The sequence below is a fragment of the Saimiri boliviensis genome, chromosome Y (genome assembly GCF_048565385.1).
Source record: "Saimiri boliviensis isolate mSaiBol1 chromosome Y, mSaiBol1.pri, whole genome shotgun sequence".
Lineage (NCBI taxonomy): Eukaryota > Metazoa > Chordata > Mammalia > Primates > Cebidae > Saimiri > Saimiri boliviensis.
The window spans coordinates 8,835,540-8,862,953 of NC_133471.1; the positions used below are offsets into that span (position 1 = coordinate 8,835,540).

Below are 27,414 nucleotides of genomic sequence, written 5' to 3' on the forward strand. Positions count from 1 at the left end.
AACACAGTGAAACTGCTCTCTACAAAAAATACAAAAATTAGCTGAGCGTGGTAGCAAATGCCTGTAGTCGCAGCTACTCAGGAGGCTGAGGTACGAGAATCGCTTAAACTCGGGAGGCAGAGACTCCAGCAAGCTGAGACCTGACTACTGTATCCAGTCTGGGAAAAAAAACAAAAACAAAAACAAACAAACAAAAAACAACAACAACAACAACAACAACAACAAAAAAAAAAAAAAAAAAAAAAAAAACAGGGCCATACAGGTTTACAGCTTAGTTTTAACTAGCGTTAATGTGCAAATATTATTTCCGTTAATAAACAAGGGGTTAAAACACCAAGCACTGGCCAGGCATAGTGGCTCACACCTGTAATCCAAGCACTTTGGAGGCCAAGGAGGGCGTATCAACTGAGGTCGGGAGTTCAAGACCAGCCTGACCAACATGGTGAAACCCCATCTTTAAAGAAAAAAAAAAAAAAAAAAAAAAAAGAGAGAGAGAGAGAAGAAAAGACTCCAGGTCCATACAGATTTACAACTTAGTGTTAACTAGCATTAATGTGCCTACTTTTCTGTTTTGCTATGGTGTTTCCACTACATTCATAAACAGGTGTTAAATACATCAAGCACTGGCTGGCTCTGTGGCACATGCCCGTAATCCCAGCACGTTGGGAGGCTGAGATGGGAGGGGCACCTGAGGTCGGGAGGTCAAGACCAGCCTGGCCATGATGCTGAAACCCCGTCTTAACATAAATAAATAAATAAATAAATAAATAAATAAATAAATAAATCTCCTTCTTAAAAACCAAATAAATAAATAAACAAACAAAAACACCAAGCACTGGTCCCAGGCACCTATTTCCGAGATCTCAGGCTGTGGTGCCTGCGCCTACCAGAGCTTCCTGACCACCCGACGGTTCCTCCTCCTCTCCCGGTACCGGGGTATCTCCCCAGAAACGTACCCGCGTCCATAACCGCATTTTGGCCTGCGTGGGAATGACACGCCCAAGCCTCCAAGAACTGTCGCTCCGATGAACAGCCCAACGGGAAACGCAGCTACGCTCCCTCCACCACATTCAGAGGTGATGAGAAGCCTTTTCCTCACCTTCGCCTTGGCGGGACAAGGTTTCTCTAAGTGGACTCTCCCAAGTGGGTCCTGATGAAAGGAAGCTTAGTCCTCGCAATAGATGCCCAGGACGCTGCCATGCTGATGGGTTGCAGTGCGCATGCGCGGAGCGCAGAACCTGGGCGCCCCCTTGGGGCAGGCCTGGGGAAATATCTGAAAATGCGCGTCTGGAATTTTCCAGGCAGCGATTTTGGAAAGAATTGTTTTATTTTATATTTTATTATTTTATTTATTTTATTTTATATCGATTTTATTTATTTTTAAATTTAATTTTTATTTTATTTTAATTATTTAATTTTAATTTTAATTTTATTTCATTTATATTATCATTTCATTTTATTTATTTTCATTTTAATTTTATTTTAATTTTATTATTTTACTTTATTGTATTTATTATTTTAATTATTTTATTTTATTTTATTTTATTTTAGATTTTCAGGTACATGTGAAGAACATGCAAGATTGTTGCATAGGTACTCACATGGCAGTGTGATGTGCTGCCTTCCTCCCCTTTACCTATATCTGGCATTTCTCCCTATGCTGTTTCTCCCCAAATCCCCACCCACTGCTGTTGCTCCCCATTTCCATCCAACAGACCCCAGTGTGTGATGCTCCCCTCCCTGTGTCCATGTGTTCTCATCGTTCAACCCCCGCCTATGAGTGAGAATATCTGCTCGTGTCAGTTTGCTGAGAATGATGGTTTCCAGGTTCATCCATGTCCCTACAAAGAACACAAACTCATCGTTTTTGATGGCCGCATAATATTCCATGGTGTATATGTGCCACATTTTACCTGTCCAGTCTATCATCAATGGGCATTTGGGTTGGTTCCAGGTCTTTGCTATTGTAAACAGTGCTGCAATGAACATTCGTGTGCATGTGTCCTTACAGTAGAACGATTTATAATCCTTTGGATATATGCCCAGTAATGGAATTGTTGTGTCAAACGGAATTTCTATATCTAGGTCCCTGAGGAATCGCCACACTGTCTTCCACAATGGTTGAACTAATTTACACTCTCACCAAAGTAAAAGTGTTCCTATTTCTCCACATCCTCTCCAGCATCTGTTGTCTCCAGAGTTTTTAATGATCGTCATTTGAACTGAACTGAAATCAAATCCGCTGTCCCATGCCTTGATCCCAACACACGGAGGTAGCAAGCAAAGAAAATGATTAGTTTACGCCTGTAATCTCATCACTTTGAGAGGGCAAGGCGGGCGGATCACTTGAGGTCAGGAGTTCAAGACCAACGGGGCTAGCATTGCACAACCTGGTCCCTATTAAAAATACTAAAGTTGGCCGGGCTCGGTGGCTCAAGCCTGTAATCCCAGCACTTTGGGAGGCCGAGGCGGGTGGATCACGAGGTCAATAGATCGAGACCATTCTGGTCAACATGGTGAAACCCCATCTCTACTAAAACTACAAAAAAATTAGCTGGGCATGGTGGCGCGTGCCTGTAATCCCAGCTACTCAGGAGGCTGAGGCAGGAGAATTGCCTGAACCCAGGAGGCGGAGGTTGCGGTGAGCCGAGATCGCGCCATTGCACTCCAGCCTGGGTAACAAGAGTGAAACTCCATCTCAAAAAAAAAAAAAAAAAAAAAAAAAAAATACTAAAGTTGGCTGGGCATGGTGCCCAGCTACTCAGCAAGCAAAAGCAGCGGTGCCCAGTAATCCCAGCTACTCAGCAAACTAAAGCAGGGGAATTGCTTGAACCCGTGAGGTGGAGATTGCAGTGAGCCAAGATCCTGTCACTGCACTCCAGCCTGGGTGACAGAGCCAGACTCTGTCTCAAAAGAGAGAGAGAAAAGAAAAAAAAAAAAAAAAAAAAAATCAGTAGATGAAAGTTACTTGATTTTCTTTCTTTTCTTTTTGAGAGAGAGGGTCTCACTCTTATTGCCCATGCTGGAGTGCAGTGGCATAATCGCAACTCCCAGTTCCAGACTCCAGCTCCCGGGTTCTAAGAGATTCTCCAGCCCCAGCCTCCCAATGCACTGGGATTACAGGTGTGCACCACCACACCTGGAACCATCTGATTTTCTTTTATTTATTTATTTACATTTTTTAGGGTTGTGGCAGGTCTAGCTATGACACCCAAGCTGGTCTAGAACTCCCAAGCTCCAGCGATCCTCCCAGCTAGGCCTTCCAAAGTGCTAGGAATACAGGTGTAATCCTAGCCACCACGCACTGCCTGATTTTCTGTCTATCAGCAACAATGCATAGGAATAATTTGAACTTGAAATTTTTTTTAAAAAATATCATCTGCAGTAACACCCCCACAAGTGAATTTATAGGCATAAATCTAACAAAATACATACAAATATGCATTCAGAAAACCTTGGATCACGGATGAGAAGAATAAATAAATATATAAATGAATGTAAATACTCCTTGTTTAGGAACAGCACACTCATTAATTGTAGCTTCACCACAAAGCTAAAGTAATGACGAGGGTGATATTGTTGAAGGAATGGACAGACAGATAAACAGAACACAATACAGAACCCCCAAACCCTGAGTAAGTACAGTCAACTTATTTTGTCAAAGGGGCAAAAGCAATTCATTGGGGAAATAAAAGTCTGTTCAACAAATGGTGACAGAGCAATCGGAAACCACAGGGAAAAAAAATGAACGTAGACCAAAACCTCATAGTGAATCCCCCAAAAAAACACTCAAGACAGTCCGTAGACTTAAATTTTCAAATATAAAATTGTAAGTTTACAGAAGAAAATCCACATGACTGGGTTGGTGATGACTTCGTAGATACAATATCAAAAGCCAGTCCATAAAAGAAATAAATGATAATGTGGACTTCATTAAAATTTAAATTGACTACTCTGTGAAATACCTTGTTAAGAGAATCAAAAAACAAGTCACACACTGAGAGAAAATATTCACAAAACAACCCTGAAAAAGCCTTGTGGGCAAAATTTACAAAGAAATTCTAACACTCAACAAGAAGAAGCAGAAGAAAAAAAAAAAAAAAAAAAAAAAGGCCTGAATTAAAATATAAAGACACCTCACCAAAAAAATACAGATGTTATGCCTGGTTGTAGTGGCTCATGCCTGTAATCCCAACACTTTAGGCAGTGGGTGCAGGTGATTACTTGAGGCCAGGAGTTCAAGACAAGCCTGACCAGCAACATGGCAAAACCTCATCTCTACTAAAAATACAAAAATTAGACAGGCGTGGTGGCACGTGCCTGTAATACCAGCTACTCGGGAGGCTGAGGCAGGAGCATTGCTTGAACCTGGGAGGCAGAGGTTGTAGTGAGCTGAGCTGATGCCACTGCACTCCAGCCCAGTCAACAGAGGAAGACTCTGCCTTGAGAAAAAGAAAGACAGAAAGAAAGAAAAAGAAAAATACACAGATGGCAAACAAGCATCCAAAATAATGCTCAATAGCACTTGGCATGAGGGAAAAGCAAATTAATGTAACAATGTGAACCACTGAACATCTACTAAAACGGCTAAAATCTTTTTTTTAATGCGATAAAAATTGCAACAGGAACTCTCATTCAGTGCTACTGGAATATATAACGGTACAGCGGCTTCAGAAGGCAATTTGGCAGTTTTTTTCTCAAAGCTAAACATTTTCTCACCATAAAAGCCAGCAATTGCACTCCTAGCTATATAGACAACTGCTTCATAAACTTAGGTCCAAATGAAGACCAATATGCAATTATGTACAGCTGATCTCTTCATAATGGCCAAATACTTTAAGGAGTCAAGATGACCTTCAACAGGTGAACGAATAACCAAGCTGGGTATATCCATGGAATGGAATGCTATTCAGTAAGAGAAAGGAGTGATCTGAGGTCAGGAGATCAAGACCATCCTGGCCAACATGGTGAAAGCTGGTTTTTACTAACATACGAAAAATTAGCCAGGTGTGGTGGCTCGTACCCATAGTCCCAGCTACTTGGGAGGCTGAAACAGGGGAATTGCTTGAACCTGGGAGGTGGAGATTGCAGTGAGCTGAGATCGCACCACTGCACTCCAGCCTGACAACAGAGCAAGACTCCGTCTCAAAATTAAAAAGAGAAAGAGAGAGAAAGGGATGAAATATGAAGCCATGCAAAGATATGGATGAATCGACATACATATCACTAAGTGAAAGAAGACAGTCAGAAGAGATCACACACTGCATGATCCCAAAGAAAAAACTATAGAGATATTAAACAGATCTGTGATTGATCAGTGGTTTGTATGGGGTAGAGGGATGAGTTAAACAGGGGAATAGGTTGATGGAAGGAGGCACAATGGGCCAGGTGGGAGTGGACTCAGGTGGGTGAGATTGTGCTGGGTGTGTGTGAGAGAGCCTGTGGGATGCAGTGGCAGGATGAACAAAAAGGCTACTTGTCACTTTAGGAGATAAGGGTCTCCTTTCATCATACATGGAACTATTTCAGGATAAGTTCTTGAGAAGACTGTGCTCTGTGTGGCATAATTTACCATTTTAATCATTTGTTATGGGGAAAGACACATGACATAATAGTTACCATTTTAAATATTTTTAAGTGTGTTGTTCCGTGGCACTAGGTTAGTTTACATTTTTTTTTTTTAAAAAAAGATAGTTACTCCAAAGAGTATGAAATGGTATCTCATTGTGGTTTTGATTTTCATTGATCTAATGGCAAGTGATATTGAGCCTCTTTCCAAGTGTTTATGGGCTTTGGATTTAGCAATGATTTTAAGTATGACACCAAAAAGCACAGGAAACAAAAGAAAAAAATAGATACGTTGGACGTCATCAAAATTTAAAACTTAGGTAAAAAATTTTAAGCATGGTACATCAAAGGACACTACCAAGAAAGTGAAAATGAAACCAATTATATGAGAGAAAAACATTGCAAGTCGTATCTCATAAAGGTATAATATCCAGAACATATAAAGATCTCAACAACAAAAAGACAAACAACACAGTTTTATAATGGGAAGAAGACTTGAAAAGACTTGTCTCCAGAGAAGATACACAAAGTGCACATGAAAACATGCTCAACGTTACCAGCCATCAGGGAAAAGCAAATAAAAATTACAATAAGATACCACTTGACACCCATTAGAATAACTATTACCAAAAACATCAACAAGAAGTCTGGGAGCGATGGTTCATGCCTGCCATCCTAGCATTTTGGGAGGTCGATGCGGGCAGATCACTTGAGGCCAGGATTTCGAGACCAGCCTAGCCAACATAGTAAAACCCTATCTCTACTAAAAATACAAAACTTAGCCAGGAGTGGTGGCACACACCTGTAATGCCAACAACTGGGGAGCCTGAGGCAGGAGAATTTCTTGAACCTGGGAGGCAGAGGTTGCAGCAAGCTGTTATTGTTCCACCACACTCCAGCCTGAGTGACACCGTGAGACTCCATCTCAAAAAAACAAAACAAACAGAAACTAACAAGTGTTGACAAAGAAGTGAAGAAATGTGAACATTGCCGATGGGAATGTAAACTGGCACAGCCTATGGAAAAGTTTGGAGGTTCTGCAAAAGGCTAAACATAAAATTACCATAGGACCCAGCAATTTCTTTTCTAGACACATCATAAAAGAATTGAAAACAAGTATTAAAAAAAACCAAAAAAAAAAAAAAAAAAAAAAAAAAACAAAAACAAACAAACAAACAAACAAAAAACACGTACATAAGTGTTCATAGCAGCCCTATTCACAATAACCAAAAAAATGGAAATGTCCATCAAGAGATGACTCAACAAACAAAATGTGGTATATCTATACAATAATATGAATAACAATATTGAGTCGTAAAAAGGATTGAGGTGCTCATATTTGCTACAACCTGGAAGAAGCTGTACACAAAACATCAGAGACTATATGTTTCCATTCATATGAAGTATCCAGAATAGGTATCCATAGCAATAGAAAGCAGGTGAGTGGTGGTCAGGGGTCAGAGGGAGGGTAGATTAGGTCTTAGCTGCTTAATAGGTGGGACTTCCTTTTGGGATGATAAAAATATTTTGGAACTAAGAGGCGATGGTTGCACAATATTGTGCATGCACGTAATGTCACTGAATTGTACGTCTTAAAACAGTTAATTTTATAGTATGTGATTTTTACTTCAATAAAAGGAGGAGGCTGGGTGTGGTGGCTCACGCCTGTAATCCCAGCACTTTAAGAGGCTGAGGCAGACAAATCACAAGGTCAGGAGTTCGAGACCAACACGGTCAACATGGTGAAACCCTGTCTCTACTAAAAAAAAAAAAAAAAAAAAAAAAAAAAAAAAATTAGACGGACATGGTGGTGTGCCCCTGTAATCACAGCTACTCAGGAAGCTGAGGCAGGAGAATTGCTTGAACCTGGGAGGCGGAAGTTGCAGTGAGCCAAAAAGATCTCACCACTGCACTCCAGAATGGGCGGCAGAGCAAGATCCCGTCTCAAAATAAATAAATAGATAATAATAAAAATAAAATAAATAAAAAGAGGAAAACCCAGTCCCTTAGTGTTCCTTCACCTGGAATTGGCCTGTCATTCAAGTTTGTCCACAGTCTAGTGCTGCCTGTGCGTGTCCAACCACATAATGGACCTGTGCTCCAACCACACCATCTACCAGCTCCTAAACCCACAGCGTGGTAATTTCGGGTCCAGGTCACCTTCTCTCTGAGGCCTTCGCAGATGCCCAGTGATCAGCAACACCTCCTCTGGCTCATAGGGTCTTGCAACTTGCCCTGCTATAAACCACACCTCATCACATGATCACCAAGAGTTGTCGCATCTCTCTTTTTCCTCTCTCTCTTTTTTTTGAGACAGGGTGTCATTCTGTCACCCGAGCTGGAGTTCAGTGGCACAATCTTGACTCACTGCAACCTTTGCCTCCCAGGCTTAATCAGTCTTTCTGCCTCAGCTTCCTCAATACCTAGGACTCCAGGCAAGAACCACCATGCTCAGCTAATGACTTTTGTGTTTTTTTGTAGACATGGGATTGTGCCGTGTTGCCCAGACTGGTCTCAAACTTCTGGCTGAAGCAATCTGCTTGCCTCGGCCTCACAAAATGCTGAGATTACAGGCATGAGCCACCATGCCCGCCCCATCTCATTTCAATAAGGAATTATTAGCTTTTTCTGAGTACCACTGTGTGCAGGTGTCTTGCTCAGGTGAACTCCTATCAGTCTGCTAGGTATGGCTAGTGCTCTATGCAGAGAGGACAGCCAGGCTAAGGTGACTAACTCACCTACAGTGACTCAGCCTCCAGTGGCTTCACACTCAGGTTCCAGCCCAGAACCAGGTATCCAGGGGCCACTTAGGGAAAGTTGGTGAGTTGAATGAAGATGTGTTCGGTCCACACAGGAGCGGCATCGCAACTGTGGGTTCGTTTGTGTGATCATGAGGTAGCCCAGGTTCCACAAGGAGCCTCATGAGCCACACAGATCCTGTTATATATAAACCAGCCCAGGAGTCCCCAGAGCCTAGCTCCAGGAAGTGTATTCACACTCCTATTTTTATACTTGGTTAGATTAGAGCTGAGGATGCCTGTACCTTTCTTCCATCCATACCCTCCCACTATCTGGATGCTAAAGATGTATTCTGGGGCCTGCTTCATCTCCACAGACCGGGATCCAGCTCTGTTGAGGCTCCCCACAGAACCCCAGAAGCTCTGCAGGCATGCAGGGTAGAAGGGCTGCCTATCTGAAACAGAAGGGGCTTTTGCCTTTGGGGGCCTCAGGCTACAGGTAATTCTTTCTGCTCAGGTTGCAGGGAGCATCACAGCCCCCAAGAGAGCTCAGGTCCCAGAGAGAAAACAGCCTCCATTTCATCCTACCTTCAAAATTTGAGTGCTCCCAACACCAGAGCACTCTTGATTCAGGGAAGGTGAGTCCAGAAATTGGGGCTTAATACAGGAGGGCTTTTGGCTCCACCCAGGAAAGAATTCAAGAGCAAGTCGGTGGTGTTAGACAGCAAGTTTTATTGAAGCAGCTGTGCATAGCAGCAGCAGAGGACACCCTTATGGAGCAGGGATACCCCATAGGCAGTGAGCCAAGTAGCAGCTCAGAGGCAGTTCTGCAATCATATTTATACCCACTTTTAATTATATGCAAATTAAGGGGCAGGTTATTTAGACACTTCTAGAAAAAGGGCAGTAACTTTCAGGTGATTGCCATGGAAAAGGGCAGTATTTTCCAGGTGTTACCATGGAATGGCAAACTCACATGGCACTGGTGGGTGTGTCTTATGGAGGGGTGCTTTTGCCATTTTCCTGTATCAGCTCGTCTGTAATCTGGTCCAGATTTCAAATCTTGCCTCAGGAGTCAGGTCCCACCTCCTATCTGAGTCTGGTCACAGCCCTAGCTAGGCAGATCATCATCCCAATGCCAGCCTAAAGTCCTGCAGTCAGGTCCTCCTGTGTTCTGCCTGGGGCACCCAGGAAGAGGATGGGACACACTAGGAGAGGCTATGGTGTGTGAAACCAATAGTCAGGCCCTCCAGGTTGAAGTCCTAATCCCAGTACCTGTGAATATGTCCTTATACGGAAATAGTATCTTTGCAGATGATCAAGTTAGGAGTAAATTGTTAAGGCCAGCCTTAATCCATTATGATCATGATTTTTAAAAGGGGAAATTTGGCTAGGCCTGATGGCTCACACCCGTAATCCCAGGACTTTTGGAGTCCAAGGCAGGTGGATCACGAGTTCAGGAGTTCAAGACCAGCCTGACTAACATGGTGACACCCCAACTCTACTAAAAATACAAAAATTAGCTGGATGTGATGGCATGCAACTGTAATCCCAGCTCTCAGGAGGCTGAGGCAGGGGAATTGCTGGACGATGGGGGTCACAGTGAGCTGAGATCTGCTCTGTGTCAGCAGTGCTATGCTCCTGCTGTACAGCCGAGATTGCACCTGGGCGAGAGAGACTGAGACTTCGTCTCAAAAAACAAACAAACAAACAAACAAACAAACAAATAAATAAATAAATAGATAAAATAAAATAAAATAAAACTTGGCAGGGGCTGGATTTAGAAACAAATGCAGACAGGGAAAAATCCATTTAAAGACTGGAGTTTTAACCAGTCATGGTGGCTGACACCTGTAATTCCAATACTTTAGGAGGCCAAGGCAGGTGCATTACTTGATGTCAGGAGTTTGAGATCAGCCTGGCCAACACATTGAAATACCGTCTCTACTAAAAATACAAAAACTAGCCAGGCACAGTAGCAGGTGCCTGTAATCTTATCTACTCCAGAGGCTGAGTCAGGAGAATCGCTTGAACCCGGGAGGTGAAATGGAGGTTGCATTGAGCCAAGATTGTGCCACTGCACTCCAGCCTGGGCAACAAAACAAAAAAGATTGGAGCTTTGCTGTCACAAGCCAAGAAACTAACAGAAGATGAAGAGAGGCCTGAAACTGATCCTTCCTTAGTATCTTCAGAGGGAGCATACGCCTGCTGAGACAGAGCAGAAATGGGACTTGGCCCACTCCCACTAACATGTTCCATACATGCCCACTGACCACCAGACCTTGCAGCATCAACCTCCAGGTACCATACTAGCTGACTAGACCTTGCCAACTGTCTGAGAAAAAAATAAAAGAAGCATCATCCCACCATAAGGTAGTTGACCCTATCATCTGCTGGTGCACAAGGCCAGGAGAATGACCGTGGCCTTATGATAATACTTACCCCTGGCCTCATGATAATACTAAAATCTCCACCCAAAGAAGAGCTTATTGCCATTTTCTAGTCACGCAATGTATGTGTTAGCCTGATTCTTTAATGCATCTGATCACCGTCCCCCATATGTGTGATGACACTCTCCTAACCCATAAATTATGCATGGCACCCTCCTTAAGACACTGCTGTCCCCAGAAGTCATTGAGCCTCCACTGTGCCAGTTCTAGAGCCCAGAAAGCCCAGGGCTGGTCAAACCCCACCCCTCACTCCTCCTCTGGCCCCTCCTCCCAGTTATCAATACCTTGCAACAGCCATCAAGCCCCTTTTAATCTCTAGAAAGGAGGATCAGGAGAACACTGGGACCAGCTCAAGCCTCCATCCAGACAGGACCTCTGACCACTGCTAGCGGACCCCTTCTAAGGAGGTTCAGTCCCAGACCAGGGCTCCAGAGACTTCAGTCCATTTTCCCAAATGGACATGATACATCAGGGACCTAGAATATCTGGGACCGAGACTTGAAGACAGGAGGGAGCAACATTCCCTGGAGGTCCTCATGCAGCCCAGTCCTCTGGCAGTGACCAGCCAGCATCCAGGAACCTTCTTGATGGGTCTCCAAGCCCTGATGCTCACAGGAAAGGCCACAGGCCAGGGTTGGGATGGGCCCAGAGCTCTGCATGTTTCTACGGAAGGTTGAGGGATGGCGTCCCCCATAGCAGTCCAAGACACCAGAGTAGTCACTGCTCCTGCTGCTGCTGTCTGAGTTTGGGGGAGCTGGCCTGGTGGGGGACATGGGGGTCCAGTCCTCCTGTGGCAGATAGGCAAGCGACTGTGCCCTCTCCTCTCTTCCTCCAGACACACAGAATTTCAAGGATACAGTGGGCCACAGGTGAACAGTGCAATGGCCTCCTGGATGCGGGGTTCCAAGGCTCCTCGTGAGGTGCCTTCACAGTCTTGATTCAGCAGCACGCTGGTCCTGTGGACCCCCATCCAAGTCTGGAACAGAGTGTGGGAGGAAGGAAGGGCTCAGGCAGCATGTTCAGAACTCATCGTGGGAGCAGCTGCCTCCTTTCTGGCAAGCCCAGCCTCCGTCCTCCTCCAGGAAGCCCTCCTGAAGTCCACACCCAGAGGCCAAGCAGCACCTGCATCTTGAACATTCTGTCATTGCTCCATGTGCCATCGTAGCCTGAACATGGAACCCTGAGTCCCTTCGGGCCCTCATGACTCCCCCAGCAAAGTGCTTGGTGCTCACAACAGCCTGAACCAAGGTACAGATGGTGATATCTGCCCAGGATAGAGCCAACGTCTGATAGCATGTGCCTCAGGGCCTTTCATCAGCTACTGGGACTGGGCACTCCTACCTGACACACACGTACACACACGCACACACAAGAGTCGCTGTCAGGACTGGTGACTTTCAAAGCACTTGGCTAAGACCAGCAGAACTGAATCCTTCTGTGGGGCAACAGGGGGCCCCCTACATCCAAAAAAGAAGCTGTTCTCTTGGTGGGACCAGGAGCCTCCAGCCCATGCACCACACACACCACACCCTCCCTCATTGCTCTACTCTCTGGAGACCAACCCATGGCACTAGATCCCTGCCCAAGGGTCTAAATAACCCCTGGCAAGTGCCCTGGTTCTCTAGGGAAGGGCTGGTGCCTGCAACAGGATGACAGTCCAGGTGACCATCACAATTTGTGCCCTACTCAGCCTTGTTCTCAGCTGCCCAGGTTCTTAAGAGTCACACCTACCACCTTAGGAAAAGAGGGGGACTCTGAAAGAAGCCAGGTGTCAGTTCATGTTTCAAATTCTATTTTTGGACAAAAATCTTGAAAACTAGGCTCCTTATTGAGCGAGAAAAGGATTTTTCTGCACAGTAAGCAGGAGCCCTGGTGTGGAGGGAACATCCTTGCCACAGAGGGTCCAGGGATGCCCGAGGACATCCAGCAGGGAAGATCCTGGAGAAGAGGGGCCAACTTGGTTCAGACCACAGGAAGGAACACTCACTGCTTCTTGTCCTCTGCCCAAAATGAGGAGTCTAAAGGGAAAAACCAGAGACCACTGGAGCCCTTTCTCTCCCCCTCCTCCCACTCAGAGGGCATGAACCTCCAGCCCAGTTGCTCACTGGTTCCTCGGTTGAGAGCCCAACATGGGGGGGAGGGAGGAAAGTGTGATCCGATGGGGACCAGGGGACTAGGCAGAGCAGGAGCCCAGTGGCAGTGAGAGCCCCAATGGCAGTGCATCCACCACAGACCCTTCCCCACAAACGACTTCACAGGAGGAGGAGGTGAGGCATGTGGTGGGTGCAGACAGGTACAAACCAGAGGAGACAGAGATAAGTCATTAGACATTTACAGTTTTTTTTTTTTCCATCAACAACGGAACTGGAGACACGAGAACAAAAAGGCATCAGCAATGGAAAAATAAAATTAATTTTTCCCCATTTGAGACATGGTATAAATCGAAATTCACTTAATATACAAAAAGGACTCCAAGCATAAACAAAGCTCCCACACTGGCTGCCAGCCCTCATGAAAGCCAACATGTTGAGCAGGCCAGTGTTCTAGTGAACCCCTGCCCCCCACACCCTGCCATGGTCTCTGCACCCACGTGGAAGTTCCCATTGTGCATATTGTAGAGGGGCTGGAAGAATGCCGCTGGAGAGGGCACGTTCTGGTAGAAGGTTCTCTTCACCCTGAGGCCAGGAGAGGCCAGTCAGAGGGCTATGGCAATGCAAGTGGACTGAGGTCACTGCAGAGGATGAGCCTCTCTTCCATCTCATCACATCCCAACCCACTCTTGGGTCAGGACCCATCTGGGCCTCCTTGCCTAATGGCCACATGAGACTGATTTATGCCGAGGCACACGTCCTTGACAGCATGACCTGCAATGGCAGGTTCAGAACAGAGAGTTACCGGCTGTGTCCTCAGTCCACAAAGGGAGCCAGCACCTCCAGAAACTCGTCTTTGTCATCAGCAGGAGGTCTGCAGCTCCCACGCCACCCAGTGTCTCCCTGAGCACCAGACTTGCTGCTGAGGATCCACTGACTCTCCCACAAGGGTGTCACCTGGGGCTCCAAACCAGCAGGTCCAAAGAGACCTCACCAACTTCCCAGCAAGGCTCTTCCCATTTTCCCCACCTCAGGGGTCACCACTCATATCTCAACCAGCCACATGTCCCCTCTATTTCTCCTCCTAAGACCCCGCAATTCCCTCTTCTTTGCTCTTTCTCCACTTCTTTGGCTGGCTCAAGCCAAATCATCTCCTGGTGGGTACCCTATTGGTGCACATTGGCCTCCAGAAGGTCTCCCATGTCCCCTTGTCCAGCGATCCATTCCTCAAAAGATAAAGTAGGTTGTATCACACAGTTTCATACTTTCCTTTGCTCCAAGGAGAAGCCAAGTGCCCTCCCACTTGGCCCCAGCCAACACCCCTGTCCCCACACCCTCTTTTTCACATCTACTCCCTGACACGGCCCCAGCACCCTCTCTTGAAACCTGACATGCGGTGCATGAGGCATGATGGTTTATTTAAGGAGTGCCCTTGTCCAGCTTGTTCTCTAACACATCTGCCAGGGTGAGAACAGGGTCCCATGCACACCAGATGCCCCAAATGTCCTTTCATAGAATGTGTGAACAGATGAACGAACAGAGCTCCTCCAGAGGCAGGAGACCAGGACCTTGGGCTCCCGATCTCCATGATTCTGGGTTTGGTTGGGACCAAGCTGTCCTTATCTTCAGCCTCTGCCCCAGATGCCCCTTCCCTTCTCTCCCCTGGCAACTTGAGAACCTTCTTCTGGCCCACGGGGAAGACTGGAGAAGCCCACTCCACTGTTAACCTCGACAGTGGGGAGGGGAAGGGAGGAACCAGACAGGGGTGGCCCTTGATACACCACCCACCTCACACTCACACATGCACATAGAGATACATCTTCACACGTATGCTAAGACATGTACACCCTTACCCTTTCACACAAGTACACACACACACACACACACACACACACACACACACACACACACACCAGCTACCTACCTGGGTGGCAGCTTGAACAGAAAGTAGATCAGGCCAGTCAGCAGGAGAAAGACAGACACAGCAACAAGGATGTTGTCTGGGTGCCCCAAAGGTGGGATCAGAGGACCTGTGGGCAGGAAGGGCACAGGGTTGTGAGCAGCCTCAGTGCCAGGAGGCTCCCCACAAATCTTCATGGCAAAGGTGCACCGTTTAGTGCCCTGGGCCAAAGTGGAAGATTTGTGATGGGCCTTGAAGGTTTGTGTCACCTGTTGAAGGACCTTGTTTATGAGCCATATACCTGGGCCTCACTCTTCCCATCTTCCACATGTTGGGTCATAAGGTCCATGGGACCTCTCAGCACTGCAATGCACAAGGGTCAGCCCAGCTCTCACTAAGGACACTGAGGTCACATCCAGCCTCCATGCAGGAGCACCAGCCCTGGTGTGCAGCCCTGCCGACCTCAGTCCTAACAGGTGCCACTGACTACAAGTTCTCAGGAAGCCCCAGCGTTGACAGGTGTTTGCTTCCTCCATTTAGACCTCAGAGCTTCAGAGGATGGGTGTCAACTGGGGCATGACTACCTCAAGGAGGGGCTTCCAGGAGGTTGAAAGCGTGTGGGGGTGAGGTGAACAGGGTAGAGTACACCCAGCCCAGACTCTAGAAGTGCAGGAGCCAAAGCAGTGCCCACCTTTTCTCTGAGGAGCTTGGAAGCACACAGCCTGGCTCCACTCACTCCACTGGCCTGTATAACGTTCCTCCTCCCCCATGTCATCCTCCATCATGGCCATCTGGACACGCAGCCTGGCCTCATGAATAAAGCCAGGGTCCAGCTCAAAGGCTTCAAGTATAAGCCCGGTAACTCCAACAATGTGTTGGGCCCACTGTGGGAGTGGAGACAGTTAGCAGGGACTGAAGGTGGGGCTTCAACCTTCAACCATCGAGAATACACACATGTATTATTATATGCATATAACATGCCTGTGTTAACACACAGGTGCACTTGCCACATTCATGAGTGCACACACAGAGAAGGCATACTTTGACACTGACACTCACACACAGACACAGCTGCATTTGCCCCAGATACACATATGCACACGCAGGCAAACATCTACAGGGACGCTTTCACACTCATCACAGTTGCATGCACACTCATATGCACAGCACATGCATTTATGCATGAGCACACTCACCACACTCACCACAGTTGCATACACACTCATCCACACAGGCACACTCACATATACAAACACCAGGCACTGGCACACTTTCATGTACACTTACATATAAACACACAAACATGGGTGTGCAAACACGTAAGTGTGCTCATTTCCATGTGTGCACACATAAGTACATACATGCACACTCACCACACTTATGGGCACACACCCACAGAGACAGGCACAACTCACCCTAACTCCCATGCACGCACACAAAGCGTACACATGTGCATGTCAGTATATGTGTATGTACACACACACCTAGCTCTAGTTCCTCCCCGCCTCATCACTGCCAGTTGACATCTCCCTGTGTAGAGTGGGGATTCTGCCCTGGGCTGCTGTTCCCAGGAGAGAGGACTCTGGAGAAAACCAGCCAAAGTGTTACCTCTTCCTGCTTCTTGAAGGCCAGCTCATAGCTGAGAAGTGTGGTCATTGGCTCCAAGGCAGGACTGATGATCCAGGTCAGCGTGCAGTGGCCAGTGCTGGCATTACTCTGCAAGTCGGAGGGTGGATCCAGATTTACTGGAACAGAGTGAATCCATGTGAGGCTGAAGGTCCATGGGTCTGGGTCTGTCAGTCAGCACACCCAAGACTGGAGATCTGAAAGATTCCCAACGGGCATGGTCAAGACCCTCTCCAACCAGACACCTGACTGGAAGACGGGTCCAGTAAAGCCCCAGGCGGGACAGGACAGCAATCACTTCCACTGGCCTCCACAGCGTGATTAGGTGGTTTCTAAATATTGCTTCCCTTTCCTTCTCAGTCAACTGCTGGAACTTCTTCCCAACATATTATTGGAGTCCTTCCTGGGATGACTGAAGAGCATTTCCCATGACTTAAATGGCAGCCGTGCCCCAACTAGCAGCCCTGCATCTTTATTTCATGCTAAAACCCTGCCCCTGCAGTAACTATGTGGGCCCTCGCCTCCCAGGGGCCACCCCACCCCCAGCCCTGGATCTCACTTGGCAGGGACTGAGAACACTCACTGGGCCACTGGGGTGTTGCCCCCAGCTACCAGGCAGCCAGGATATACTTGCCAACGGGTCCATCCCAGGCCTATAGATGCTGTTCACCGTGTCTCTGGGGCAGGTACTGTGGGTCCACCAGGCTGATCAGCTCCCTCCCAAACACGCAGTGGTGGAAAGTGATGGTGAAATTGTTGGATGGCAGGATCACCGCCTCGGGTGGCAGGAGTAGAGTGCACTCACTGCCCTGCAACATGCACTTATGTGTGCCACCAGGCACCTGGTTGCTGGAAAGGGTGCTGCTACACTGTTCTGGTGCAACTGCTGCAATCCTGGAGACCTCTCCCTCATCCCTGTCCAGGTGGTCATGGCCCTCCATCCTCACCTGGTAAAGAGGAGCCAGGTGCTGGAGCCCTAGGCCAGCTCTGAGGCAGACCAGTGGCAATGGATCCTCAGGATGTTGTTGGTGAGGCAGGTAAAGGTTTCAGCCCTTGGCCCTGGAAATAATGATGGTTGGGAGCCAACGGTAAGTGCTTCAGGGCAGAGCTGAGCTGGAGGGTTGGCGGGATCTGATGGTTGACACCTTCGCAGGGCAGTCACCAGTCAACGATCCCAGAATCTATTCAGGGAAGCACTGATAGGCCTGGGAAGGGATGAGCTCTGACTCATGGTGCCTGGGCCAGTTAGACTCAGAGAGGTGTCAAGAGGATGAAAGAAATGAGACTAAGGTCAATCTAGACGCCGAAGGTAGGGAGGTATAGGTCGGAGACTAGAGACTGAGGTCCAGGCTGACCCCTAGAGGACATGCCCCAGCACAGTTTGGGCCAAACCTTTTCCTAGGGGCTCAACAGAGGACAATCCAGTCCCCCAGACATGCCCTAGTTCTCCACCCATCTCACACAGACACCAGTGCCCAGCTCTCACCTCGTTCTTCCCCTGGGATGGAGACTCTCGAGCAGAGACATGTGCAGATGCAGATGCAGGCCAGGAGCCAGGTGCCCATGACTTGCCTCAGGGCCTCACTCTCCAAGGTCCAGCCTGCAAAGGACTGGGCTGAGGGCCCTGTGCGAGCGAGCCATCCCACTCTGGAGGGGTGCTCCCCATGAATTGCTCTGGAGGGGTGCTCCCCACTCACGCAGTGTCCTGTGAAAGACACTGGGCAACCTGTCCAGTCTTTCATTGATGGGCATTTGGGTTGGTTCCATGTCTTTGCTATTGTAAACCATGCTGCAAAAGACATTCGTGTGCAAGTGTCCTTATAGTAGAACGATTTATAATCCTTTGGATATAATCCCATATATACCATAGAATATTACACAGCCATAAAAAAAAAACAATGAGTTTGTGTCCTTTGTATGGACATGAATGAACCTGAAAACTATCATTCTCAGCAAACTGACACGAGTAGAAAATCAAACACTGCATGTTCTCACTCATGGGCAGGGGTTGAACAACGAGAACACGACACAGGGAGGGGAGCATCACACACTGGGGTCTGTTGGAGGGAAATAGGGGAGAAACAGTGGGGGGTGGGGAGAGATAGCATGGGGAGAAATGACAGATATAGGTGAGTGGGAGGAAGGCAGCAAATCACACTGCCATGTGTATACCTATCCAACAATCTTGCATGTTCTTCACATGTACCCCAAAACCTAAAACAGAATTTTTTTTTTTGTAAATTTTGTAAACTTCTTTAAAAAAAAATAAAATAAAATAAAATAAAGAAAGACACTGGGCACCATTGCCCAGGCTTTACTCATAAGAAACTGAAGCTCAGAAAAGCCATTTGACCCAGCCAGACTCATGACTGCAGTGTGTGAGGTGCACCCTCAAACTTAGATCCTGTACTCTGACTCAGCTAGGTCTCCACGTCTGCCTCAGCCAGCCCATCTCCCCACACCCCCGCAGAGGAGTCAGGGTTGGGGGAACTTGTTACTCGCATTCACAGGCAAGGAGCTGAGTCCTGAGAAGGGGAGATGGCTTGCCCAGGGTCACACAGACAACCTCTACAGAATTTTTTTTATTTTTTTATTTTTTATTTTTTATTTTATTTTTTTTTATTTTTTTAAATGGAGTCTCCCTCTGTTGATCAGGCTGGAGTGCGGTGGTGCAATCTTGGCTCACTGCAACCTCTGCCTTTCTGTTTCAAGTGATTCTCCTGCCTTGGCCTCCCAGGTAGCTGGGATTACAAGCGTCTGCCGCCACACCCGGCTACTTGTTTTGTATTTTTAGTAGTGATGGGGTTTCACCATGTTGGCCAGGCTGGTTTTGAACTCCTGACCTCAAGGGGTCCACCTGTCTTGACCTCCCAAAGTCTTGGAATTACAGGTGTGAGCCACCGTGCCCAGCCTCTATGTATTCTCTCTCCTTTTTGTCTTCTTAAAGACCCATCCCAGGGTTCTGCCCCAGGAAGGTGGACAAGGATGGTAGCGGGCAGGGTATCTGTCCCAAGGAAGAGCACCACCAGAAGGGCAAAGCCCCCCATGCTGAAGTGTGAGGCCTGAGCCCCAGGATCTCTGGGGGAGACAGAGGTTGGCTGGAGATGAGGGGCTGGGTGTCAGAAAGTACTTGGGTGTGGGAAGTCTGCTGATGCCCTATCACCCCATTTGCAGCTCCAGATGCTACTAGGCAGGATAACCCCTAGGCGGGAAGCAGGGCCAGCCTAGTTATACAAGACTGATTAGTGATAAGGAAGGAGAAATAAAAACAGACATGCATGCAAACTACATCAAGTACACCCTTAAGAAACCTGCACATCCTCAATGGACAGTGGGCACTACACTAACCCCACTACACGCCACTCCCGGCAGTGTATCCAGGTACCCACAGGACAGTCCCCCATTAAGACTGATGATCAGGAAGTCTCGCCCTTCCCTAGAATGGAGCGTGTAGCCTGTCACCACCAGCCACAGCATGAAACACCATGGCAAGTTCTCTGCAGCAGTGTCTGTTCCTTCTTGCAGGAGTTACTGGAAAGATGGGGAAGACAGTCAGCCACCTCTTGGGATATGTGAAAGCAGGGTTAGAATGATTACCAGGACCGTAAGGAAGCCCAGGCACAACAGCCACACCTAAGAGCTGACCTAGGCCCCAAGAAGAATGACCGCTACAGCAGCCGTGGAGAAACAGCCACATCTGCGTAGAATCAGGCCAGGCCGGCCATAGGCTAACCCAGAAGCAGATGGCTTGAGAGCAAGGAGTGGGATGGGGTGGCTGAAGGAAGAGGTCCCTTCCTCCATCCTGGACCACAGGGCCAATCAGTCCAGGCAGGTGCACACATCCCGACCTGCAGCCTCCCTGCCCCTGGATGTCAGCAGGGAGGCCTCACCATAGCTCAAACAACACCCGCTCACAGGATGGTTGTGAGAGCAGGAGGGAAACCCAGTGTCTGCAACCTGGGACAGAGCTGCCCCTGACACTCCCAGTCCTGCTGGGGAGCCTGGCTGACATCACTGCCCTGCACAGCCTCTCCCAGACTGGGTCTGTGGTCATAGCCTTCAGTCCATGGGTCAATTTTTGGTCTCTTCTGAGATCCCTATCTCTTCCATGGCCTCCATGTCAAGGCCTGGCCCAGATGGCTACTGAGCCTTGTGGCCTGACTGCCCTGATTTCCTGGGCCACTGTGAAGCTGTGGGCTGCCCTGCACTTGGAGCCCTGCCTCAGGCCACAGGCTCTGCCACACCCACAGGAGGGTCTTCAGACAGGCTCAGCCCTTCACCCTCCCTGGTCCTCATCCCCTGAGCACTCAGGTAACACCAAGCAGAATTTTAGACCAGAGCAGGCCACCGTCAGGGAGGCTGGCTAGGTAGCCCTGGGCTCCTCTGTGACATGAAGCACACTCTCCAAATTGTCCTTATATAATTACACAGAGCTTATTATATATAATTTATTTTATTTTATTTTATTTTTTTGGGGGGGGATGACATCTTGGTCTGTCACCCAGGCTGGAGTGCAGTAGTGTGATGACGGCTGACTGCTACCTACACCTCCTGAGTTCAAGGGATCCTCCTGTGTCAGCCTCCCAAGTAGCTGGGATTACAAGCATGTGTCACCACATCTCACTAATTTTTTTTTTTTTTTTTCCGAGACAGAATCTCAGTCTGTCACCACTTGCCAGGCTGGAGTGCAGTGGCACGACCTCAGCTCACTGCAACCTCCGCCTCCTGGGTTCAAGTGATTCTCCCACCTCAGCCTCCTGAGTAGCTGGAACTACAGGCACCCAACAACATGCCCAGCTTATTTTTTATTTTCATTTTTATTTTTAGTAGAGACGAGGTTTCACCATCTTGGCCAGGATGGTCTCAATCTCTTGACCTAGTGATCTACCTGCCTCGGCCTCCCAAAGTGCTGGGATGACAGGCGTGAGCCACCACTCCCGGCCTGATTTTTGTATTTTTAGTAGAGAACGGGTTTCACCATGTTGGTCAGGCTAGTCTCAAACTCTCAGCCTCAAGTCATCCACCGATTTTGGCCTCCCAAAGTTCTGGGATGAGAGGCATGAGCCAACACACCTGGTCTAATTTTGTCTTTTGTAATGGGGGTGGGGAAGCATATCCTGGTTCTTCTAGCCCATTCAGTAGGCTGGCAGCCATTGAGGTGGATAGGGTGGAAGTTGCTATTTAAGTGGACACTTGTCCAGCAAGTTCTTCTGTCAGCTGGGGGAAGAGGAAGAAATGCAGACCCTGGTACCCTAGACGCAGCTGGAGCCTGGGGTCATGGAAGGTGTGACAGAAGATAGGGCTGGAAATGGGAGCAGGGGCCTGAATTGACAGGACCCAAGGGTTGGGCAGTGGTCATAGGCCAGGGCTGGAGTAAAGGTATTGGCACAGATTCCTGGAGTCTGCAGCTGAGACGGAAAAATGATGCCCATCTTCTTCCTGCTGTCTTTGTGAAGAGGTACCCATGTGTTGCCTGCTCTGCCCACAGCTTTGCTACCCCACTGTAGTTGAAGGTCATCACTGTGTGATGTCCCTACATGAGGCTCCTTGAGGCAAGACCCTGTCTGATCATGTTGCATTCCCTGCACCCATCTCAACTGTTTGATAAATCTTTCTCCAACCCCTCCACTCTGGCATAGGCTGCCCTTGCTTCTGGATGATGTTCATGTTGTCAGCATCCAGAAGCAGGGCTCTGGGATGTTACTTAAAGACGTGCTGTGAGGATACCCACTCTTGGTACTAATCTACCCCATGTAGCTAAACTCTGAAGAAAGGGTGAGCCCAGAACAGCACACGTCACAGGAAGAGCAGGGGGCAGGGACGGCACAGGAGGATCCCACCAGGGCCCACGTCCTCCAGACTATATATTTCCCAGGAAACTGAGAGGGCTATGCTCTTTCTGAAACAAACCCTCTCCTCCCCTTCCTCTGCTTGGCTGGGTTGACCCTCCATCTGGAATTCCACCCTAACCTGCTGCCCCACACACAGGTCCAGTGGGGTATCCCAATCCTCCTGGCTCCTCTTCTGCACTAAAACAACCAAATGCCTGGTGTTTGCTAGAGGCTTTCCCGGGCCTGGGCCTAGACCTCAGCTTCAGCCTGTGGCCATGACAATTGGAGCCCAAGTATGCTCATTTATTCTCACCCCCACAAAGGTTCAGTTCAATCATCGAGGAAGCAGAGTTCCTTCCATAATTAGAAATTCTGTCTGACAAAGACAATGTCCTTCCCTCCATCTACTTGGAGCATGTTCACACTGGCCACAGTAGAACCCATGACCCCTACAGGTCTGGAAATTAGTTTGGAATCCTTGAGGTCAGCTCTGCAAATTTTGCTATCTCTAAAACATACCCAATGCCAGAACACCAGCGGAGGTAAAGCTAGGGTGGTGCTCTAAAATGACATGCTTCCACAGTGGCTTCCTGGGCCCATGGATGGAGGGCCACTTGTCCTTCTCTACCTCCTGAATTTCATGCTGACTGGAGAGGTTGAGAAACCCAAAGCACAGACTCACCTTCCCAGATGCATCTGCCCAGTCCCATCACAAATCTGAGGCACCCCCAACCTGGAGGTGACTTGTCACCCAAATGTCTCTGGTTGCACAGCAAAGACCCTCAGGCTGATTCAGGAGATAACTGCCGCAGCTGGTGATGTGAGCCTTGCACGACAAGTTCACATAGGCCGTCCACATCTGAAACCACAAGCACATTACAGAGCTGCTCTCCCAAGCAGAGCTGAGAAGTGTCTGCCACTGCTGATCTTGTAACCCAGGGAACTGTGAGACATGACAGTCCCTGTGACACTGAGGACTGCCAGACATAGACTTCAGTGATTTGTCTACTGACTGGCAAGTGAGTGTCCTCTGTGTTCTTCCCAAGAAACACCACTGACATGCATTAAACTGGCCCCAGGAAGCGAGGACCCTGTGCAGGTGCAGAGCAGTGCCCTTCTCTCGTATGCTTTGCCAAAACCCGAGGTTCAGTTTCTCCTTCCATCAGCTAAGGCAAACTGAACATCAGGCTTTGGGAGAGTATTACACACAAAAGCAATGCAGACTCATTTGAAGAAAAACAATACAGAAGAGAACATTTTTAACAGGGTCCCCTTTCACCTTCCCCCAGAAGTAGCTACTGTAAGCAGTTAGGCACAAATGCATGGAGACATTTTTGCTTTTACTTTTTTGATTTTTATTTTCACTGAGGCTCACTCTGTCACCCAGGCGGGAATGCAGTGATGCGATCTCAGCTCACCGCATCCTCTGCTCCAGAGTTCAGAATATTCTCCTGCCTCAGCTCCTGAGTAGCTGGGATTACAGGCAACCACCACCAAGGCCAGATGATTGTTTGGTGTTTTATTAGAGATGGGATTTCACCATGTTGACCAGGCTGGTCTCAAACTCCTAATCTCAAGTGATCCACCCACCTGAGCCTCCCTAGGTGCTGGGATTACAGGTGCGGGTGATGGCACCCGTCCAGACACTTCTTGAGCTGAAACAAATACATATTTCTTAAAGACTCCTGCTGTGCTGCCACTTTGCAGCCTTCTTCAGGCATTGTTACATTGCTGGTGAGAGTAAAAGTCTATGCAAAAAATTTCCCCTATAGTTTTGCACCATCTTTCTATGTTGGCACATAAAACCGACCTCATGCCAGGTGTGGTGGCTCAAGCCTGTAATCCTAGCACTTTTGGAGGCCGAGGTGGGTGGATCACGAGGTCAAGAGATTGAGACCATCCTGGTCAACATGATGAAAACCCGTCTCTACTAAAAATACAAAAAAATTAGCTGGGCATGGTGGCGTGTGCCTGTAATTTCAACTACTCAGGAGGCTGAGGCAGGAGAATTGCCTGAACCCAGGAGGCGGAGGTTGTGGTGAGCCGAGATCACGCCATTGCACTCTAGCCTGGGTAACAAGAGCAAATATTCATCTCAAACAAACAAACAAACAAACAACAACAACAACAACAAAAAAAAAATACAAAAACGCACATCATGACTTCAATGGTAGTATATGCCATGGTTTAATAATCCCTGCAATGGTCTAGACCCAGTGCCTCACACCTGTAATCCCACAGCTTTGGGAAGCAGAGGCTGGAAGATCCCTTGAGGATCCCAGGAGGTCAAGATTAGACTGGGCAACAGATTGACACCCTGTCTCTAAAAGAAAAACGGTAATAATCATAATTTCTGCAATGAACATTTGAATTGTTGTCTGTACATGCTATTTTCATTTTTCTTTTTTTTTTTTTTTCTTTTTTTGAGATGGAGTTTCCCTCCTGTTACCTAGGCTGGAGTGCATCGGTGCAATCTTGGCTCACCTTAACCTCCGCCTCCTGGGTTCAGGCAATTCTCCTGCCTCAACCTCCTGAGTAGGATTACAGGCACGTACCACCATGCTCGGCTAAATTTTTGTATTTTTAATAGAGACAGGGTTTCACCATGTTGACCAGAATGATCTCCATCTCCTGACCTCGCGATCCACCTGCCTCAGCCTCCCAAAGTGCTGGGATTACAGGCATGAGCCACCACGCCCAGCCTATTTTCATTGTTTTAAGAGACAAACTCTTGCTCTGTCACTCAGGCTGGACTGCAGTGACATGACCATAGCTCACTGCAGCCTCAAACTCCTGGGCTCAAGCATATATGCTATTTTAAATGAAGGTAGTGAACAATTCTGGGCATGGATCTTCAACCAACAGAGTGAGTCCTACTATAGGAAAAATTGCTAAGGGTGGAATTGTGGGGTCTCAGGATTAGCATTTTAAAATATTGATAGAAGCTGAGAAGTGGCTCTACAAAAAAAAAATTGCATAGACTTTTACTCTTACCAACAATGTAAGAATGCCTGTAAATCCTCACCAACAGTAAACATTATCCATTTTTTTAATCTTTGCCAATCTAATAGGCAAGCTATCTCAATGTGGTTCTAATTTGTACTTCCCTGAGTATTACTCGAGATAAGCATCTTTTCATGTATTTATTAGTTGTGTGTTCGTTAGGGTCCCAAATAAGGTCATATTTCAGTGTGTGTATATGTATGTATATGGTAGTGTGTGTATGTGTGAGTGTAACTGCACACATGTATGTATGACAGCACATATATGCACATGTGTGTGTTCTTGTGTGGGTAGTGCACATCACAACATCTTGGGTAAGGTTTAGGTAAAACTGTAGCTCTCTGGAGTCTGAGAACATCAGGACACATGAAGAGATTGAATCAAAGGCTCAAACCCATGAAACAAACACCTTAGCAATGACAAGGGACATGTCACATTTCTTTCTAACATTTGAATTTTAATCAACTAGGCTCCCATCTTATCTGCTACAAGCATATACTGTTCTACTCACTGGAGCCATCCCTGCACTAGTGTCCTTACCAAGACAGCTTCTTTCTTACTGTCAGGGTGCCTTCTGCCTTACTGAAACCAGAATCTATTAACTAAAGACCAGCAGACCACACTACCCATATCATAAACTCAGAAGCAGGGACCACAAGAGCTGGATAGGGTTAAAGGAAATTCTCAAAAGAAAAACCAGAGAAGAGAGCTCCAAGTTATGCATCTAAATTCTACCGAAATCTCTGGATGACCTACAATCTGAATAAAAGTTTCAGCTGGGCCGGGCGCGGTGGCTCAAGCCTGTAATCCCAGCACTTTGGGAGGCCGAGGCGGGTGGATCACGAGGTCAAGAGATCAAGACAATTCTGGTCAACATAGTGAAACCCCGTCTCTACTAAAAATACAAAAATTAGCTGGGCATGGTGGCGTGTGCCTGTAATCCCAGCTACTCAGGAGGCTGAGGCAGGAGAATTGCCTGAACCCAGGAGGCGGAGGTTGCAGTGAGCCGAGATCCCGCCATTGCACTCCAGCCTGGGTAACAAGAGCGAAACTCCGTCTCAAAAAAAAAAAAAAAAAAAAAAGTTTCAGCTGTTCCCCTCAGGACAGTTTGCTGCCTGCTAAAATAATAAACAAACAAACAAAAACAAAATTAAAAAAAAATTAAACATTCTCCAGAGAAATAGAACACACAATCTCAACAATGAATGTCATGCACAATTTCTAACTAACTTCAAAAGCAAAATTATCAGATACATGAAGAAACAGAACTATGTCACACGTGCTTAAGAGAAAAGGTAATCAATGAAGATTGACTTCTAAGAATAAGTTGTTGGAAATAGCAAAGTTTTTGTTTTTGTTTGTTTGTTTGTTTGTTTGTTTTAATTCTTTGAGATGGAGTTTTGCTCTTGTTACCCAGGCTGAAGTGTAATGGCGTGATCTCGGCTCACCGCAACCTCTGCCTCCTGGGTTCAGACAATTCTTCTGCCTCAGCCTCCAGAGTAGCTGGGATTACAGGTACACAGCACCATGCCCAGCTAATTTTTTTTTTTTTTTTTTTTTTTCGTATTTTTGGAAAAGACAGGGTTTCACCATGTTGATCAGGATGGTCTCAAAATCATGACCTCATTGTCCACCCTCATTGGCCTCCCAAAGTGCTGGAATTACAGGTGTGAGCCACTGCGCCCGGCGTAGCAAAAGTTTTAAAGCTGATACTCTAACTATGCTTAAAGATATAAAGGAAAATATGCTCCCAATGAATAGACAGAAAGTATCAGAGGAGAAACAAAAACTATACAAAAGAACCAAGGCCAGGTGCAGTATGACACCTGTAATCCCAGAACTTTGGAAGTCCAAGGCAGGTAGATCCCTTGAGGTCAGGAGTTCAAGACCAGCCTGGCCAACATGGTGAAACCCTGTCTGTAGTAAAAATACACAAATTAGCTGGGCATGGTGGTGTACACTTGTAATCCCAGCTACCTGGGAGGCTGAGGCAGAAGAATCACTTGAAGCTGGGAGGCAGAGGTTGGTTGCACTGAGCCAGGAACACTCTACTGCACTCCAGCCTGGGTGACAGAGTGAGACTCTGTCTCAAAACAAAACAAAACATAACAAAACAAAAAATCCCAAAAGGAAAAGAAGACAAAAATGCATCTTTAAAAAATAAAATATTTTACTTTAGGTGCATACTATATCTGGCACTTCTCCCCA

General features: G+C 47.3%; 1 pseudogene; it reads right to left on the bottom strand.

The window, feature by feature from the left end:
* Positions 1 to 11,232: 11,232 nt before the first annotated feature.
* Positions 11,233 to 22,913, bottom strand: LOC141583005 (interleukin-9 receptor-like; annotated as a pseudogene).
* Between the last annotated feature and the right edge of the window lie 4,501 nt (positions 22,914 to 27,414).